The 17,857-nt window shown below is 37.5% G+C and overlaps 1 protein-coding gene across 1 annotated transcript in view; it reads left to right on the top strand.

Moving 5' to 3' along the window:
* ARAP1 (ArfGAP with RhoGAP domain, ankyrin repeat and PH domain 1) overlaps positions 1–17,857 on the top strand; it is an 860,101-nt gene that overhangs the window by 132,862 nt on the left and 709,382 nt on the right. The gene's annotated exons all lie outside the window — the stretch shown is intronic.

Below are 17,857 nucleotides of genomic sequence, written 5' to 3'. Positions count from 1 at the left end.
TTGCTCTCAAGCTATGTGAATAGAAATATATGTAGCACAGCTATGGATTGTGGATTATTAGTTGCTTAAATTAAGGTTCTAGTTAGATTTTGTCTAAACAGGAAAACTAAACCCCCATACTCACGAGTTAGGCTTCACACAACTAAATATGTATCTATGTATATATCACTTGTTCTTATGAGTTATCACGTCAGTGAGTTACTTCAGTATAAGACTAAAACTATATTTCTTAGTTGTCTTGTGATTCGGTCGAGTATGGATTAGATTCTATGTAATAGTCCGTGTACAATTATGAGGGGGGTCAACATACATGTACTAGTTTTAATTAGCGGTAGTATGCATTCACTGATACTGCACGTTGTAGTATTTAGTAATAGTCATTTAGCATTATGATAAGTTTTTTAAGGTTCAACAAACTCACAATATCTGTGCCAATATATACTCAGATTATTCTTAACTTATCCCACTTTATTACAGTGTGAACTATTATATTTTGTCACACTGCCTGTGTTTGAGTTGTACTGCAACGTTACAGACTATCAGCTTAGAGTGGCTAACCCAGGATATCTAGTATAATGCCGTATGATCAGTACAGGGTATCAGATTTCTAGTATATTACTATTCTTTCCCCCTCTGTAATATCTATACGGTATTGCTGCACAATTGTTAGCTAGAAACTTAATCAGTCTTATTTAAGCTAATATACCGTAGCTAGCATTATGCTCTGAAGACATAACAGATACCCAATTTTTTTTACGCTGAGAAGAGCAACAGGATATACCTGCTTGTGACTATAAAAAGCCACAAATTACTAAGTATAGTTTTTTTAAAGAAATAATTTTTAAGCTAAAGTAACAAAATATTTTTCAACCAGAGAGGCAATTAAAAAACGAGGACCCCTGACGCAGCGTTTCACTTAACGCATCCTCAGAGGGGTTACCCGGGCCGGCATACTTCCGGAAATATATAGGCTTCATATGTCCCACCTTACTCATCTGATAGGTCGGGGATTGCTATTCTCATTGGTAGAGCCTAAATCAATCACTGGATAGATGACGTCAATTTCGTTACTATGGAGACAGCGTGTAAACGGTATGGTTGTTATGATACAAAGGAATGAATACGGATTGTGAAGCATCTTGAAGTTTCATAATAGTTTCTCACTCGCATATTTTTTAAGAGTTTATTACCTTATGTACCCATTTTTGCAGGCGCACATAATAGCGAGGAGGGAATAGGAGATTATTTCCTAAATGTTATACGAATCTTGTATAGATAAATTCCATGTACTTTAAATTAAAAATATAAATTTATATTTTTAATTTAAAGTACATGGAATTTATCTATACAAGATTCGTATAACTTTTAGGAAATAATCTCCTATTCCCTCCTCGCTATTATGTGCGCCTGCAAAAATGGGTACATAAGGTAATAAACTCTTAAAAAATATGCGAGTGAGAAACTATTATGAAACTTCAAGATGCTTCACAATCCGTATTCATTCCTTTGTATCATAACAACCATACCGTTTACACGCTGTCTCCATAGTAACGAAATTGACGTCATCTATCCAGTGATTGATTGATTTAGGCTCTACCAATGAGAATAGCAATCCCCGACCTATCAGATGAGTAAGGTGGGACATATGAAGCCTATATATTTCCGGAAGTATGCCGGCCCGGGTAACCCCTCTGAGGATGCGTTAAGTGAAACGCTGCGTCAGGGGTCCTCGTTTTTTAATTGCCTCTCTGGTTGAAAAATAATTTGTTACTTTAGCTTAAAAATTATTTCTTTAAAAAAACTATACTTAGTAATTTGTGGCTTTTTATAGTCACAAGCAGGTATATCCTGTTGCTCTTCTCAGCGTAAAAAAAATTGGGTATCTGTTATGTCTTCAGAGCATAATGCTAGCTACGGTATATTAGCTTAAATAAGACTGATTAAGTTTCTAGCTAACAATTGTGCAGCAATACCGTATAGATATTACAGAGGGGGAAAGAATAGTAATATACTAGAAATCTGATACCCTGTACTGATCATACGGCATTATACTAGATATCCTGGGTTAGCCACTCTAAGCTGATAGTCTGTAACGTTGCAGTACAACTCAAACACAGGCTGTGTGACAAGATATAATAGTTCACACTGTAATAAAGTGGGATAAGTTAAGAATAATCTGAGTATATATTGGCACAGATATTGTGAGTTTGTTGAACCTTAAAAAACTTATCATAATGCTAAATGACTATTACTAAATACTACAACGTGCAGTATCAGTGAATGCATACTACCGCTAATTAAAACTAGTACATGTATGTTGACCCCCCTCATAATTGTACACGGACTATTACATAGAATCTAATCCATACTCGACCGAATCACAAGACAACTAAGAAATATAGTTTTAGTCTTATACTGAAGTAACTCACTGACGTGATAACTCATAAGAACAAGTGATATATACATAGATACATATTTAGTTGTGTGAAGCCTAACTCGTGAGTATGGGGTTTAGTTTTCCTGTTTAGACAAATCTAACTAGAACCTTAATTTAAGCAACTAATAATCCACAATCCATAGCTGTGCTACATATATTTCTATTCACATAGCTTGAGAGCAATCTGACAAATAAAGACCCCAGAACTTAAGTGCAATGGGTATATAAAATACCAATATTCCCTAGTGGTAATCTAATAGATTGGCCATATATAAGGCCATATAGCCATATGGAAGATTAACCGATATTTATACCTATAACATTATCTGGGTCCTATAATAGAATTACTAAGTATCCTATATACTTGGCACTGCGTAGGCTAAGTATTAAATAATTGCAACAGAGAGAGTGTTTTTAACATTTCAAAGGGTAGCATACATATATACTTTATGCTGTCTTTTCTCCAACATTGGTGTGTCCGGTCCACGGCGTCATCCTTACTTGTGGGATATTCTCTTCCCCAACAGGAAATGGCAAAGAGTCCCAGCAAAGCTGGTCACATGATCCCTCCTAGGCTCCGCCCACCCCAGTCATTCTCTTTGCCGTTGCACAAGCAACATCTCCACGGAGATGGTTAAGAGTTTTTTGGTGTTTAAATGTAGTTTTATTCTTCTATCAAGTGTTTGTTATTTTAAAATAGTGCTGGTATGTACTATTTACTCTGAAACAGAAAAGGATGAAGATTTCTGTTTGTAAGAGGAAGATGATTTTAGCAGACAGTAACTGAAATCAATTGCTGTTTCCACACAGGACTGTTGAGATGAAGTAACTTCAGTTGGGGGAAACAGTTAGCAGTCTTTTCTGCTTAAGGTATGACTAGCCATATTTCTAACAAGACCATGTAATGCTGGAAGGCTGTCATTTCCCCTCATGGGGACCAGTAAGCCATTTTCTTAGTTAAACATAAAAGAATAAAGGGCTTCAAAAAGGGCTTAAAAACTGGTAGACATTTTTCTGGGCTAAAACAATTGCTTTACTAGGCATATTATGCAGATTCTAACTAATTATTGGTATTATAATCTTGGGGAACGTTTAGAAAAACGGCAGGCACTGTGTTGGACACCTTTTTCAGATGGGGGCCTTTCTAGTTATAGACAGAGCCTCATTCTGGGACTGTATAGGGGTTAAATGTAAAAACGGCTCCGGTTCCGTTAATTTAAGGGTTAAAGCTCTGAAATTTGGTGTGCAACACTTTTAATGCTTTAAGACACTGTGGTGAAATTTTGGTGAATTTTGAACAATTCCTTCATACTTTTTCACATATTCAGTAATAAAGTGTTTTCAGTTTGAAATTTAAAGTGACAGTAACGGTTTTATTTTAAAACGTTTTTTGTGCTTTGTTGACAAGTTTAAGCCTGTTTAACATGTCTGTACCATCAGATAAGCTATGTTCTATATGTATGAAAGCCAATGTGCCTCCCCATTTAAATTTATGTGATAATTGTGCCATAGTGTCCAAACAAAGTAAGGACAGTATTGCAACAGATAATGATATTGCCCAAGATGATTCCTTAAAATGAGGGGAGTAAACATGATACTACATCATCCCCTACTGTGTCTATACCAGTTATGCCCACACAGGAGGCCCCTAGTACATCTAGTGCGCCAATACTTATTACCATGCAACAATTAACGGCTGTAATGGATAACTCCATAGCAAATCTTTTATCCAAAATGCCTACTTATCAGAGAAAGCGTGATTGCTCTGTTTTAAACACTGAAGAGCAAGAGGACGCTGATGATAAATGTTCTGACATACCCTCACACCAATCTCAAGGGGCCATGAGGGAGGTTTTGTCTGATGGAGAAATTTCAGATTCAGGAAAAATTTCTCATCAAGCTGAACCTGATGTTGTGACATTTAAATTTAAATTAGAACATCTCCGCGCACTGCTTAAGGAGGTGTTATCTACTCTGGATGATTGTGACAATTTGGTCATTCCAGAGAAATTATGTAAGATGGACAAGTTCCTAGAGGTTCCGGTGCCCCCCGACGCTTTTCCTATACCCAAGCGGGTGGCGGACATAGTAAATAAAGAGTGGGAAAGGCCCGGCATACCTTTTGTTCCCCCCCCCTATATTTAAGAAATTATTTCCTATAGTCGACCCCAGAAAGGACTTATGGCAGACAGTCCCCAAGGTCGAGGGGGCGGTTTCTACTCTAAACAAACGCACTACTATTCCTATCGAAGATAGTTGTGCTTTCATTGATCCTATGGATAAGAAATTAGAGGCTTTGCTTAAAAAGATTTTTGTACAGCAAGGTTACCTTCTACAACCAATTTCATGCATTGTTCCTGTCACTACGGCAGCGTGTTTCTGGTTCGAGGAACTAGAAAAATCGCTCAGTAAAGAATCTTCGTATGAGGAGGTTATGGACAGAGTTCAAGCACTTAAATTGGCTAACTCTTTTGTTTTAGATGCCGCTTTGCAATTAGCTAGATTAGCGGCGAAAAATTCAGGGTTTGCTGTCGTGGCGCGCAGAGTGCTTTGACTAAAGTCTTGGTCAGCGGATGTGTCTTCCAAGACAAAATTGCTTAACATTCCTTTCAAAGGTAAAACATTATTTGGACCTGATTTGAAAGAGATTATTTCAGACATCACTGGGGGAAAGGGCCACGCCCTCCCACAGGATAGGTCTTTTAAGGCTAATAATAAGCCTAATTTTCGTCCCTTTCGCAGAAACGGACCAGTCTCTAATTCTGTATCCTCTAAGCAAGAGGGTAATACTTCACAACCCAAACCAGCCTGGAAACCAATGCAAGGCTGGAACAAGGGTAAGCAGGCCAAGAAGCCTACCACTGCTACCAAAACAGCATGAAGGGATAGCCCCCGATCCGGGACCGGATCTAGTGGGGGGCAGACTTTCTCTCTTTGCTCAGGCTTGGGCAAGAGATGTTCAGGATCCTTGGGCGCTAGAAATAGTTTCTCAAGGTTATCTCCTGGAATTCAAGGAACTACCCCCAAGGGGAAGGTTCCACAGGTCTCAATTATCTTCAAACCAAATAAAGAGACAGGCATTCTTACATTGTGTAGAAGACCTGTTAAAGATGGGAGTGATACATCCAGTTCCAATAAGAGAACAAGGAATGGGATTTTATTCCAATCTGTTCATAGTTCCCAAAAAAGAGGGAACATTCAGACCAATTTTGGATCTAAAGATCCTAAACAAATTTCTCAGGGTACCATCGTTCAAAATGGAAACTATTCGAACGATCCTACCTACTATCCAGGAAAATCAATTTATGACTACCGTGGATTTAAAGGATGCGTACCTACATATTCCTATCCACAAGGAACATCATCAGTTCCTAAGGTTCGCTTTTCTGGACAAGCATTACCAGTTTGTGGCACTTCCATTTGGATTAGCCACTGCTCCAAGGATTTTCACAAAGGTACTAGGGTCCCTTCTAGCGGTTCTAAGACCAAGGGGCATTGCAGTAGTACCTTACTTGGACGACATCCTGATTCAAGCGTCGTCCCTGTCAAAAGCAAAGGCTCATACGGACATCGTCCCAGCCTTTCTCAGATCTCACGGATGGAAGGTGAACAAAGAAAAAAGTTCTCTGTCCCCGTCAACAAAAGTTCCCTTCTTGGGAACAATAATAGATTCCTTAGAAATGAGGATTTTTCTGACAGAGGTCAGAAAATCAAAACTTCTAAGCTCTTGTCAAGTACTTCATTCTGTTCCTCGTCCTTCCATAGCGCAGTGCATGGAAGTAATAGGATTGATGGTTGCAACAATGGACATAGTTCCTTTTGCACAAATTCATCTAAGACCATTACAACTGTGCATGCTCAGACAGTGGAATGGGGATTATACAGACTTGTCTCCGACGATTCAAGTAGATCAAAAGACCAGAGATTCACTCCGTTGGTGGCTGACCCTGGACAATCTGTCACAGGGAATGAGCTTCCGCAGACCAGAGTGGGTCATTGTCACGACCGACGCCAGCCTAGTGGGCTGGGGCGCGGTCTGGGAATCCCTGGAAGCTCAGGGTCTATGGTCTCGGGAAGAGTCTCTTCTCCCGATAAACATTCTGGAACTGAGAGCGATATTCAATGCTCTCAGAGCTTGGCCTCAACTAGCAAAGGCCAAATTCATAAGGTTTCAGTCAGACAACATGACGACCGTTGCATATATCAATCATCAGGGGGGAACAAGGAGTTCCCTGGCGATGAAAGAAGTGACCAAGATAATTCAATGGGCGGAGGATCACTCCTGCCACTTGTCTGCGATCCACATCCCAGGAGTGGAAAATTGGGAAGCGGATTTTCTGAGTCGTCAGACATTCCATCCGGGGGAGTGGGAACTCCATCCGGAAATCTTTGCCCAAATAACTCAATTATGGGGCATTCCAGACATCGATCTGATGGCGTCTCGTCAGAACTTCAAGGTTCCTTGCTACGGGTCCAGATCCAGGGATCCCAAGGCGACCCTAGTAGATGCACTAGTAGCACCTTGGACCTTCAACCTAGCTTATGTATTCCCACCGTTTCCTCTCATCCCCAGGCTGGTAGCCAGGATCAATCAGGAGAGGGCCTCGGTGATCTTGATAGCTCCTGCGTGGCCACGCAGGACTTGGTATGCAGACCTGGTCAATATGTCATCGGCTTCACCATGGAAGCTACCTTTGAGACAGGACCTTCTTGTTCAGGGTCCATTCGAACATCCGAATCTGGTTTCCCTCCAACTGACGGCTTGGAGATTGAACGCTTGATTTTATCAAAGCGTGGGTTTTCAGATTCTGTAATAGATACTCTGATTCAGGCTAGAAAGCCTGTAACTAGAAAAATTTACCATAAAATATGGAAAAAATATATCTGTTGGTGTGAATCTAAAGGATTCCCATGGAACAAGATAAAAATTCCTAAGATTCTATCCTTTCTACAAGAAGGTTTGGAGAAAGGATTATCTGCAAGTTCTCTGAAGGGACAGATCTCTGCTTTATCTGTTTTACTTCACAAAAGACTGGCAGCTGTGCCAGATGTTCAAGCATTTGTTCAGGCTCTGGTTAGGATCAAGCCTGTTTACAGACCTTTGACTCCTCCCTGGAGTCTAAATCTAGTTCTTTCAGTTCTTCAAGGGGTTTCGTTTGAACCCTTACATTCCGTAGATATTAAGTTATTATCTTGGAAAGTTTTGTTTTTGGTTGCAATTTCTTCTGCTAGAAGAGTTTCAGAGTTATCTGCTCTGCAGTGTTCTCCGCCCTATCTGGTGTTCCATGCAGATAAGGTGGTTTTGCGTACTAAGCCTGGTTTTCTTCCGAAAGTTGTTTCCAACAAAAATATTAACCAGGAGATAGTTGTACCTTCTTTGTGTCCGAATCCAGTTTCAAAGAAGGAACGTTTGTTACACAATTTGGACGTAGTCCGTGCTCTAAAATTCTATTTAGAGGCTACTAAAGATTTCAGACAAACATCTTCCTTGTTTGTTGTTTATTCTGGTAAAAGGAGAGGTCAAAAAGCGACTTCTACCTCTCTTTCCTTTTGGCTTAAAAGCATTATCCGATTGGCTTATGAGACTGCCGGACGGCAGCCTCCTGAAAGAATCACAGCTCACTCCACTAGGGCTGTGGCTTCCACATGGGCCTTCAAGAACGAGGCTTCTGTTGACCAGATATGTAAGGCAGCGACTTGGTCTTCACTGCACACTTTTGCCAAATTTTACAAATTTGATACTTTTGCTTCTTCGGAGGCTATTTTTGGGAGAAAGGTTTTGCAAGCCGTGGTGCCTTCCATTTAGGTGACCTGATTTGCTCCCTCCCTTCATCCGTGTCCTAAAGCTTTGGTATTGGTTCCCACAAGTAAGGATGACGCCGTGGACCGGACACACCAATGTTGGAGAAAACAGAATTTATGCTTACCTGATAAATTACTTTCTCCAACGGTGTGTCCGGTCCACGGCCCGCCCTGGTTTTTTAATCAGGTCTGATGAATTATTTTCTCTAACTACAGTCACCACGGTATCATATGGTTTCTCCTATATATATTTCCTCCTGTCCGTCGGTCGAATGACTGGGGTGGGCGGAGCCTAGGAGGGATCATGTGACCAGCTTTGCTGGGACTCTTTGCCATTTCCTGTTGGGGAAGAGAATATCCCACAAGTAAGGATGACGCCGTGGACCGGACACACCGTTGGAGAAAGTAATTTATCAGGTAAGCATAAATTCTGTTTTTTTAGAAATCAACTAATAAAGGTTATATTTTAAAACTGGGTATATTTTTCTGTCTCAAGTTCCAGTAATCGTCCGAACTAAACTAAATAATTCAATTTAAGTGCAAAAAAGCATTCTTTTTGGACTAACCTGCTCTCATAGCAGAGATAGCCCTCCTTTTGTAAATAAAGCTTTTCTTATGCTTACGCACTGCTTCCTAAGTGTTCAGACATTAATCTAAAATTGCATTACTTTAAGCAAAAAATTAAAGTTAAGAAACAAAACACTTAGGCAGATAACTCTTTAAACCCCCAAGAATAAAGGTTCAAAATTTTTCTCTAAAAATGTTCCAATATGTTCTAATCCTTACCGGACCTCTGAAGTTGTTAGCTGGAATTCACCCTAAGTCAGCCGCACTCTGACAGACTACTCGCTGTGTTCCTCCTAGCTGCTAGAGTCTAAAGTCTCAGCAGCGTTTTTCCAGTGTCTTCACTGTATGGGTGAAGACGCTGGATTAAATTGTCATCAAGCCTGCGGACAAGGGCAGCAAGACCGTCATATTAGATAAAAAAACAATACCTAGCAGAATGCTATCGGCAACTTAATGACACTCAGACTTACACTAAATTGACCTCTAACCCAATTATGAAATTTAGAGATAGATTGGATAAATATTTAAATGAGGGTCTTAAAAACAAAATATTAAATAACAATAAATATATTTTTCTTAGTACTAAGTTCCTCAGAACACCCATATTCTATGTGCTACCAAAGATTGACATGGATTTAAATAATACACCAGGTTGCCCTATAGTTTCATGAGTAAATTTATTAACTAGTAATCTTTCATTCTACATTGACCAATTTTTGCAAACATATGTAAAGAGTATGAAATGTTATCTGTAAGATACTATAAGTATCCTTAATGTTTTGGAACACATAGAGTGGGATAAATCTTGGTGGCTTGTTTCAAGTGACGTATCCTCTCTGTACACTATTATAGATAAGACTTTGGGCTTATCTTCAGTAAGAAACATTTTAATAAAAGAGGAAACTTTGGATCCGAAACAATTGGAATTTATTTTGGAAGATATCAACTTAGTTCTTGAAACCAATTATTTCTGGTTTGATAACAATTATTTCTTATGAATTGGAGGTACAGTGAGGGGCACCAGATTTGCGTCCAGCTATGCCACTCTGTATATGGTGAATTGGGAGAATAAGTATGTATATGGCTTGGCGTGGGCACAATATCTGGTGTCTTATCATTGCTATATTGATGACCTTTTTATAATATGGTCAGGGAGCGAATATTAGCTGCTAGAATTTGAGTGATCTAAAGAGAAATGAATTCAAAGTAGACTTAAAGGGACAGTCAACAACAGAATTGTTATTGTTTAAAAAGAAAGATAATCCCTTTATTACCCATTCCCCAGTTTTGCATAACCAACACAGTTATAATAATACACGTTTTACCTCTGTAATTACCTTGTATCTAAGCTTCTGCTGACGTGCATACACGTTTTACCTCTGTAATTACCTTGTATCTAAGCTTCTGCTGACTGCCCCTTTATTTTAGTTCTTTTTACAGACTTGCATTTTAGCTAATCAGTGCTCACTCCTAGGTCACTGCATGAGCTCAATGTTATCTATATAAAACACATGAACTAATGCCCTCTAGTGGTCAAAATGCATTCAGATTAGAGGCAGTCTTTAAAGTCTAAGAAATTAGCATATGATCCTCCTAGGTATATCTTTCAACTAAGAATAACAACTAAGAGAACAAAGCAAAATTGGTGATAAATGTAAAATGGGAAGTTGTTTAAAATTGCATGCCCTATCTAAATCATGAAAGTTTTTTTTGGACTTGACTGTCCCTTTAACGTGGAAGTACAGTAAAGCTTAGATGGAGTTCCTAGACTTTGAAATCTATGTTGAGGATAATCATTTAAAAAGTAAAAACTTTTTTAAAAGCATAGACATTAATAATTACATCAACACACATTTGCTATCAAAGATATTGGCTTAACAACATACCAAAAGGAACGTTTCTCTGCATTAGGAGAAACTGGAAGGATACAGATAAATATAAAGAACAATCAGAAATTCTTAAACGCTTTTTTGAAAAAAATTATTCTGAACATCTGAATGACACTATAGAGGAGGCATTAAAACTAGATAGAAATGAGTTGCTTGAATATTCAAACAAAAAAGAGAAAAGCGTAAATAAATATGGAAATAATATGGGAAACGCCTTAGTATTCCGACATAACACACTGGGGTATCCGCACACGACACTCTGGATTGTCAGAGTTTCTGGGGGTCAGCCCAAATATAATTTTCACAAAGGTTCCAAATCTTAAAAATCAACTTTCAAATAATGTGGCTAAAACTATTAGTAAAAAGGGTCAGAAATGGGCTTCAGAAATGTCAGTGTTGTAACGCATGCAAACAAATGAAACAAACAACTAAAATGTCTTTTATTCCAAGGATGGTAATAAAAGTTATAATATAGATCAATGTATTACTTGCAACAGTAAAAATGTAATTTACCTCTTGCGCTGCTCATGTAATTTAATTTATGTAGGGCGTACTTCTAGATTATTGAAAACTAGATTAAGCAAACACATTTATAATATTGAGAGAGGTTTTCTGAATCATTCGGTTTCTGCCCACTTTAATAAGAAACATAATAGGAATGTAGCTGAGTTATAGTTTTTATGAATTTGCAGACCAATTTGAGAGTGGAGATATTCAGAATACATTGGGACATATGGAGATGAAATGGATCCGGATTGTTTCATACCAAACGTTCTCAATAAAGATTTTGAAGTTCATCATTTCTTATAATATTTCATATACTGTATGAATTAGGGGTTTCTAAATTTATTCATCTTGATTTTTTATGTATTATGTTTTAAAATGTTATAACTTTATCATATTACAAATCTCAATATTGAATGGAATATTTAGGTTTTTTTTGTGTTTAGTTATATTTTATAACTTTTTTATTGAATTTATTATGCTCTTTATTTGTATACGATAGTCACATAGTCCATGAAAACAAATGGTTTTATGTATTGAACACATTTGCCTTAACAATGTTTCCATATATTATGTATCAAAAAACGATGTATCTAAGTTTCAATAAGTGGTCTAAATTGCCACATTTCTAGTATATATACCAGCAATACAAATGGTGGATTATTCATCAGGAACTTTTGGTTATGTTTGTTATAGGGCATATAAAAGACGATAAGGACATGCGCACTTTATTCCTTGAAAAAGCTGCAAGTTTGATAGGGAAATGTATGTTGGAACGTAACTTTTTTACCCATCATTACATCAGTTTGTGCCAGTGACGCTTATTTCTTCCATTCCATTTTTTTTTTGTTTCCTGTGTGTGTAATTAGGGGAGGGGTTATTTTCACCTGTGTGGGCCTTTGCTGCAAGCCTATAAATTTAGCACATTAACTCTGTTGAGCTTGCTCTAAGTGGGTCTGCTGTATTGATTCTCTGTTAAAGTAAGATTATCTGTTTAAGTATAATAGTTAGCTAACCAAGGTAGTTAGGCAAACAAGGATTTGGAGTAACCAAGGGGAAATATAATTATTTTTTACTTTTAAGTTAAATATTTTAGCAAGAATGTGTGAGAATCTTATTCAGTGTACAGCTTGCCATATGTTTGCATCACTGGAGCAGCCACTTCAGGGATTATATGTTTGTGGTAAATGTGAGCATATTGTCTCTTTAGAAACTCATATTGGAGTTCTGGAGGAACGAATTGCAACACTGCATGAAATTCAGACTCTTGAAAGGGAAATGGATAGGACTGAGCTAATTGTTAATGGTTCTAGCAGTGGGAATGGGGAGGATTCAGATGAGGAGACTCCAGGATGTAGCTGGGTCACAGTTAGAGGGTGAGGTAAAGGTAAGCGGAAGAGACAGGCCAGTTCTGAGCTGGTACACCCCAACAGATTTGCCAGATTAAGTGAAGATGTTGGGGATATCAGTTCAGGGGTGGCAGTGTCAGAGAGGGCTGTGTTGCCTAGTATAGTGAACAGTCCTTTAGTTGTGGAAGAGCAGCATACTATGGTGGGCAGTCCTTCAGACATGGTAGAGGGGCATATTATAGTTAACAGTCCTTCAGTCATGGAAGAGGGGCCTGAGACAGATGTTGGTGGTAGGAGACTCTATTATTAGGAAGGTTGATAGGGTAATTTGTCATCCAGACCCTATAAATAGAACAGTTTGCTGTCTTCCAGGGGCTCGTGTTAGGCATATTGTGGAGCGTATTGATAGATTGTTAGAGGGATGTGGGTCTGATCCTGCAGTCATGGTGCATATTGGTACTAATGAAGAAATCAGTGGGAGATGGAGAGTCCTAAAAAATGACTTCAGGGACTTAGGTAGCAAGCTTAAAGCAAGGACCTCCAAAGTAATATTTTCTGAGATATTACCAGTGCAGTGTGCTAATTCAGTAAGGCAGAAGGAGCTAAGGTCTGTAAATTCATGGTTAAAAACATGGTGTAAAAATGAGGGGCTTGAATTTTTAGAGCACTGGCTTGACTTTTCACTTGGGTACAATTTGTACAGTAAGGATGGATTGCATCTGAATGACATGGGTGCAGGTGTGTTGGGGGAAAGGATGGTAGCACGTTTAGAGAACCTTTTAAACTAGGCAAAGAGGGGGAGGGTCAGTTAGAACACAATAGAATAGAGAGATCAGTCTCTGAATATGTCACTCCCTTAATATCTCAAGGAAGAGATGACTTAAGAAATGTCACATTAGAAAGTATGGAGGAAAGCACACCAAGTATCAGCAGAAAGCACATGAAAATTAAATGTATGACAACAAATGCAAGAAGCATGACAGGTAAAATGGGGGAGCTGACGCTCTTAGTTGCAGAAGAGGACTATGATGATATCAGTATAACTGAAACTTGGTGGGATGATTCACATGACTGGGCAGTTAACTTAGAGGGGTATACTTTATTTAGGAGGGACAGAAATAAGAAAAGGGGTGGAGGAATCTGCATGTATATTAAACCTAACCTTAAACCTACAATAAGGGAAGATATTTCTGATACAGGCGACAATGTAGAGACCCTGTGGGTGGAAATAAAAAGTGGGGGGAAAAATCCTAAAAAAATATTACTAGGAACATGCTTACAAGCCCCCCAACATTAGTGACTTGGATGAAACTCAACTACTAATACAAATAGGTAAGGCTGCTAATAACAGTGCTGTAATTATGGGAGATTTTAACTACCCTGATATAAACTGGGCCAATGAAACTAGTAATTCAGCTAAGGGGGATAGATTTATAAATGTTCTCAGGGATAACTTCTTGTCACAATTAATAGAGGAGCCAACTAGGAGTAACGCTATATTGGATTTAGTGCTATCAAATAATACAGATATAATATCAAACATAGAAGTCAAAGAACATTTGGGTAACAGTGATCATAACATGGTCACATTTGAAATTTCTTTTCATAAGCAGTGTCTTAAAGGTTTAACCAAGACTTTTAATTTTAAGAAAGCAAAATTCAACGATTTAAGGAAATCATTAAATAATATAATTTGGGACAAAGTATTCTCTAATAAAAATACAGAGGATAAATGGATAACATTTAAAACTTTGTTAAATAAATATACATATCAACAAATACCATATGGTTATAAAAATAAAAAATCCAAGCCAATGTGGCTGAATATAAATGTGTTAAGAGAAATTAGGAAAAAACGTAGGGCATTAAATTATTCAAAGAAAATAGTACAGACTCAAAATTCCATATTTATAAGGAATGTAACAAAGCATGCAATAAGCAATCAAATTAGCCAAAATTGAAAATGAAAAATTAATTGCAAAGGATTCTAAATCTAACCCCAAAAGGTTCTTTGAGTACATAAATAGCCAAAAATCTAAAAGACAATATAGGTACATTAAAATGCGGGGAGGGTAGCATGATTAACAGTGACAGGGAGAAGGCTGAGATACTAAACCAGTTTTTTTCTTCAGTATACACAAGAGAGGAACCATTGGATGATACTTTGGAACAAAATAGAACATGCCAGCCCATACCATTAATTGGTTTATGTATAGAGATATCAGGAACAAATTGGATAATATTAAGGTAAATAAAACTCCAGGCCCAGATGGAATACACCCAAGGGTGTTAAAGGGACAGTATACACTAATTTTCATATAACTGCATGTAAAAGACACTACTATAAAGAATAATATGCACAGATACTGATATAAAAATCCAGTATAAAACTGTTTAAAAACTTACTTAGAAGCTGTCAGTTTAGCTCTGTTGAAAAGGTAGCTGGAAAGCCCACTGCAAGTGGGAAATAAGACACTCCCCCCTCCCCCTTCTTTTGCATATGAAAAGACCCTTTACACAAGCAGGAGCAAGCTGGAGAAGGTAGCTGACAGTATTCACATAAAACTTTGGGGCTTGGTTAGGAGTCTGAAAATCAGAGCAATGTTATTTAAAAATAAGAAAAACTATACATTTATCTAAAAAAAAAACTTTATGGGCTATATAAATAGATCATCTACAAAACATTTATGCAAAGAAAAAATGAGTGTATAATGTCCCTTTAAGGGATCTTAGCACTGTTATAGACAAACCTCTACTCTTAATTTTTCAAGACTCATTATCCTCAGGCATGGTACCCAAGGATTGGCGTAAAGCTGATGTGGTGCCACTCTTCAAAAAGGGAAGTAGGGATGATCCAGGAAGCTATAGACCAGTTAGTCTGACATCAATAGTGGGGAAGATATTTGAAGGGATTATAAGGGATTATATTGATGAGCATATTTGTGTAAACAAGATTATGAGTTCTAATCAACATGGTTTTAGGAGAAATAGATCATGTCAAACTAATCTAATTAGATTCTATGAGGAAGTGAGTAAAAATATAGATAAAGGGGAATCAGTTGATGTGATATACTTAGATTTTGCAAAGGCCTTTGATACAGTGCCACATGAGAGATTAATGCACAAAATTAGGAGACTGTGAATAGCTGAAAATGTTAGTTTGTGGATAAATAACTGTATAAAAGATAGGGAGCAACGAGTAGTAGTAAATGGATCATACTCAGATTGGACAAAGGTAATCAGTGGAGTACCCCAGGGATCAGTGCTAGGCCCTATTCTTTTTAATATTTTTATAAATGACTTTCGAGCAAGGATTAAATAGCGACATCTCTATTTTTGCAGATGATACCAAGTTAAGTAAGGTTATTAGGTCAGAGCAGGATGAACTTTTGTTACAAAGGGACCTGCAAAAATTAGAAGTATGGGCAGGTAAATGGAAAATGAGATTTAATACAGGAAAATGCAAGGTTCTACATTTTGGAAGTAAAAATAAGCAGGCAACGTATTATTTAAATGGGACAAGACTTAGCCAAACACAGGAGGAAATGGATTTGGGGGTAGTAATAGATAACAATCTAAAGGTGGGTGCACAATGCAGGGCAGCAGCTTCAAAGGCTAATAAGATACTAGCATGTATTAAAAGAGGCATTGACTCAAGGGAGGAAAGCATAATTCTGTCACTATATAAAGCCCTGGTAAGACCTCACCTTGAGTATGGAGTGCAGTTCTGGGGACCAATCGCAAAAAAAGATATTGCAGAACTAGAAAAAGTCCAGAGAAGGGCCACAAAGCTAATAAGGGGATTGGAGAATTTAACCTATTAGGAGAGGCTAGCCAAACTGGGTCTGTTTTCTTTAGAAAAAAGGCGCTTAAGAGGTGACATGATTACTTTATATAAATATATTCAAGGCCCATATACAGAGATGGCAGAAGCTCTGTTTATTCCAAGAAAATTGTTTGTGACCAGAGGTCACAATTTAAGGTTGGAGGAAAGGAGATTTAATCTCCTGCAACAGAAACGTTTTTTCACTGTAAGAGCAATAAAAGTGTGGAACTCATTACCAAAGGAGGTAGTGAATGCCAATACCCTAGATACATTTAAAAATTATTTAGATACATTTCTGTCTATAAACAAAATTCATGGATATGATTGCTAGTTTTAAATGGGTCACCTTTTAGTAGGATTATTTAAGCTTAACTGGAGCTTTTTGTATATATTTTAGATTTGTATAGGTTGAACTCGATGGACTTCGGTCTTTATTCAACCTCATCTACTATGTAGCATAACCTAGCTGATCGAGGGTAGTGGTTCATGAGGGGTCATATCCCGGCTTTCTATCTGCATCCATCCAGTACCTTGGTTTGCTATGGACAGTGTGTACTTATTGTTTTCCATTTGGATCCCTTTGTACAGTATAATTCACTGAGCATTTGTGAACGATTTTAATGTTTTAATAAATATTTTATATTGTACCTGATACCGTTGTGGGATACTGTTTGCCTACCAGTATAAAGTAGGTGTGTGCATACCATAGAGCTTGTATTAGCTCCAACAAATGTGAGTAATCATTCATCCTTTCTATCGAGCTATACCCAGAGGGTTGCAGTATTACACTATTTTGTGTTTTATTCTCTCATTTGAGGCCCTATTGAAGATTCAGCTCACCAGACTGCGTCTTGTCAATCCTTCTTTTTTTGGACGGACATATCCTTCTATATATTTTATTATTTTGGGATTTACGCTTTGTATTTATATCATATTTATACTTTATTGTTTCACGCTTTGTGATTTCTTTTGCACATTTGTTTTATTTAATAATCGGTGAATACCAGCACCTTTTCTTTTACAAAAAAGCACTATATATATATATATATATACTGTATATACATACACAAACATTTACATTTTTTCATGTTATATGTATGGATCTCAATGTTAAAGCCCTTTGTCTTTTAGCCTTTATAACTTTTGTGTACAATATTTTTTTGTAATGATTTTTACTAGCGTTATTATGAGTGTAACTGTACTTTGGAATGTATTTTTGATGTGTATTGTGACACTTTTTTTTTTGTTTTGCAAAAAAAAAAAAAACAGAGCTCTGAGGATGCAGCAATCATTCTAGCGTAAATCGCTATTGCACTCAAGCTATCGAGTTTACTTTCAATCTGTAATGGGAACGAAATGCTATTGCACACCTAATATATGTTAGTTCAAACATGTTTTTAAGATTTTTAACACGATAGCAAGTGAAAGGAAAGCTAAAACCTTGTTGTTTCGCTATAAAGCGGTTTTCACTTTACAGCGGGTC

Source organism: Bombina bombina, chromosome 3 (assembly GCF_027579735.1).
Source record: "Bombina bombina isolate aBomBom1 chromosome 3, aBomBom1.pri, whole genome shotgun sequence".
NCBI lineage: Eukaryota > Metazoa > Chordata > Amphibia > Anura > Bombinatoridae > Bombina > Bombina bombina.
Note: the sequence above shows the minus strand (reverse complement) of the source record. Positions and strands in the feature narration are given on the sequence as shown.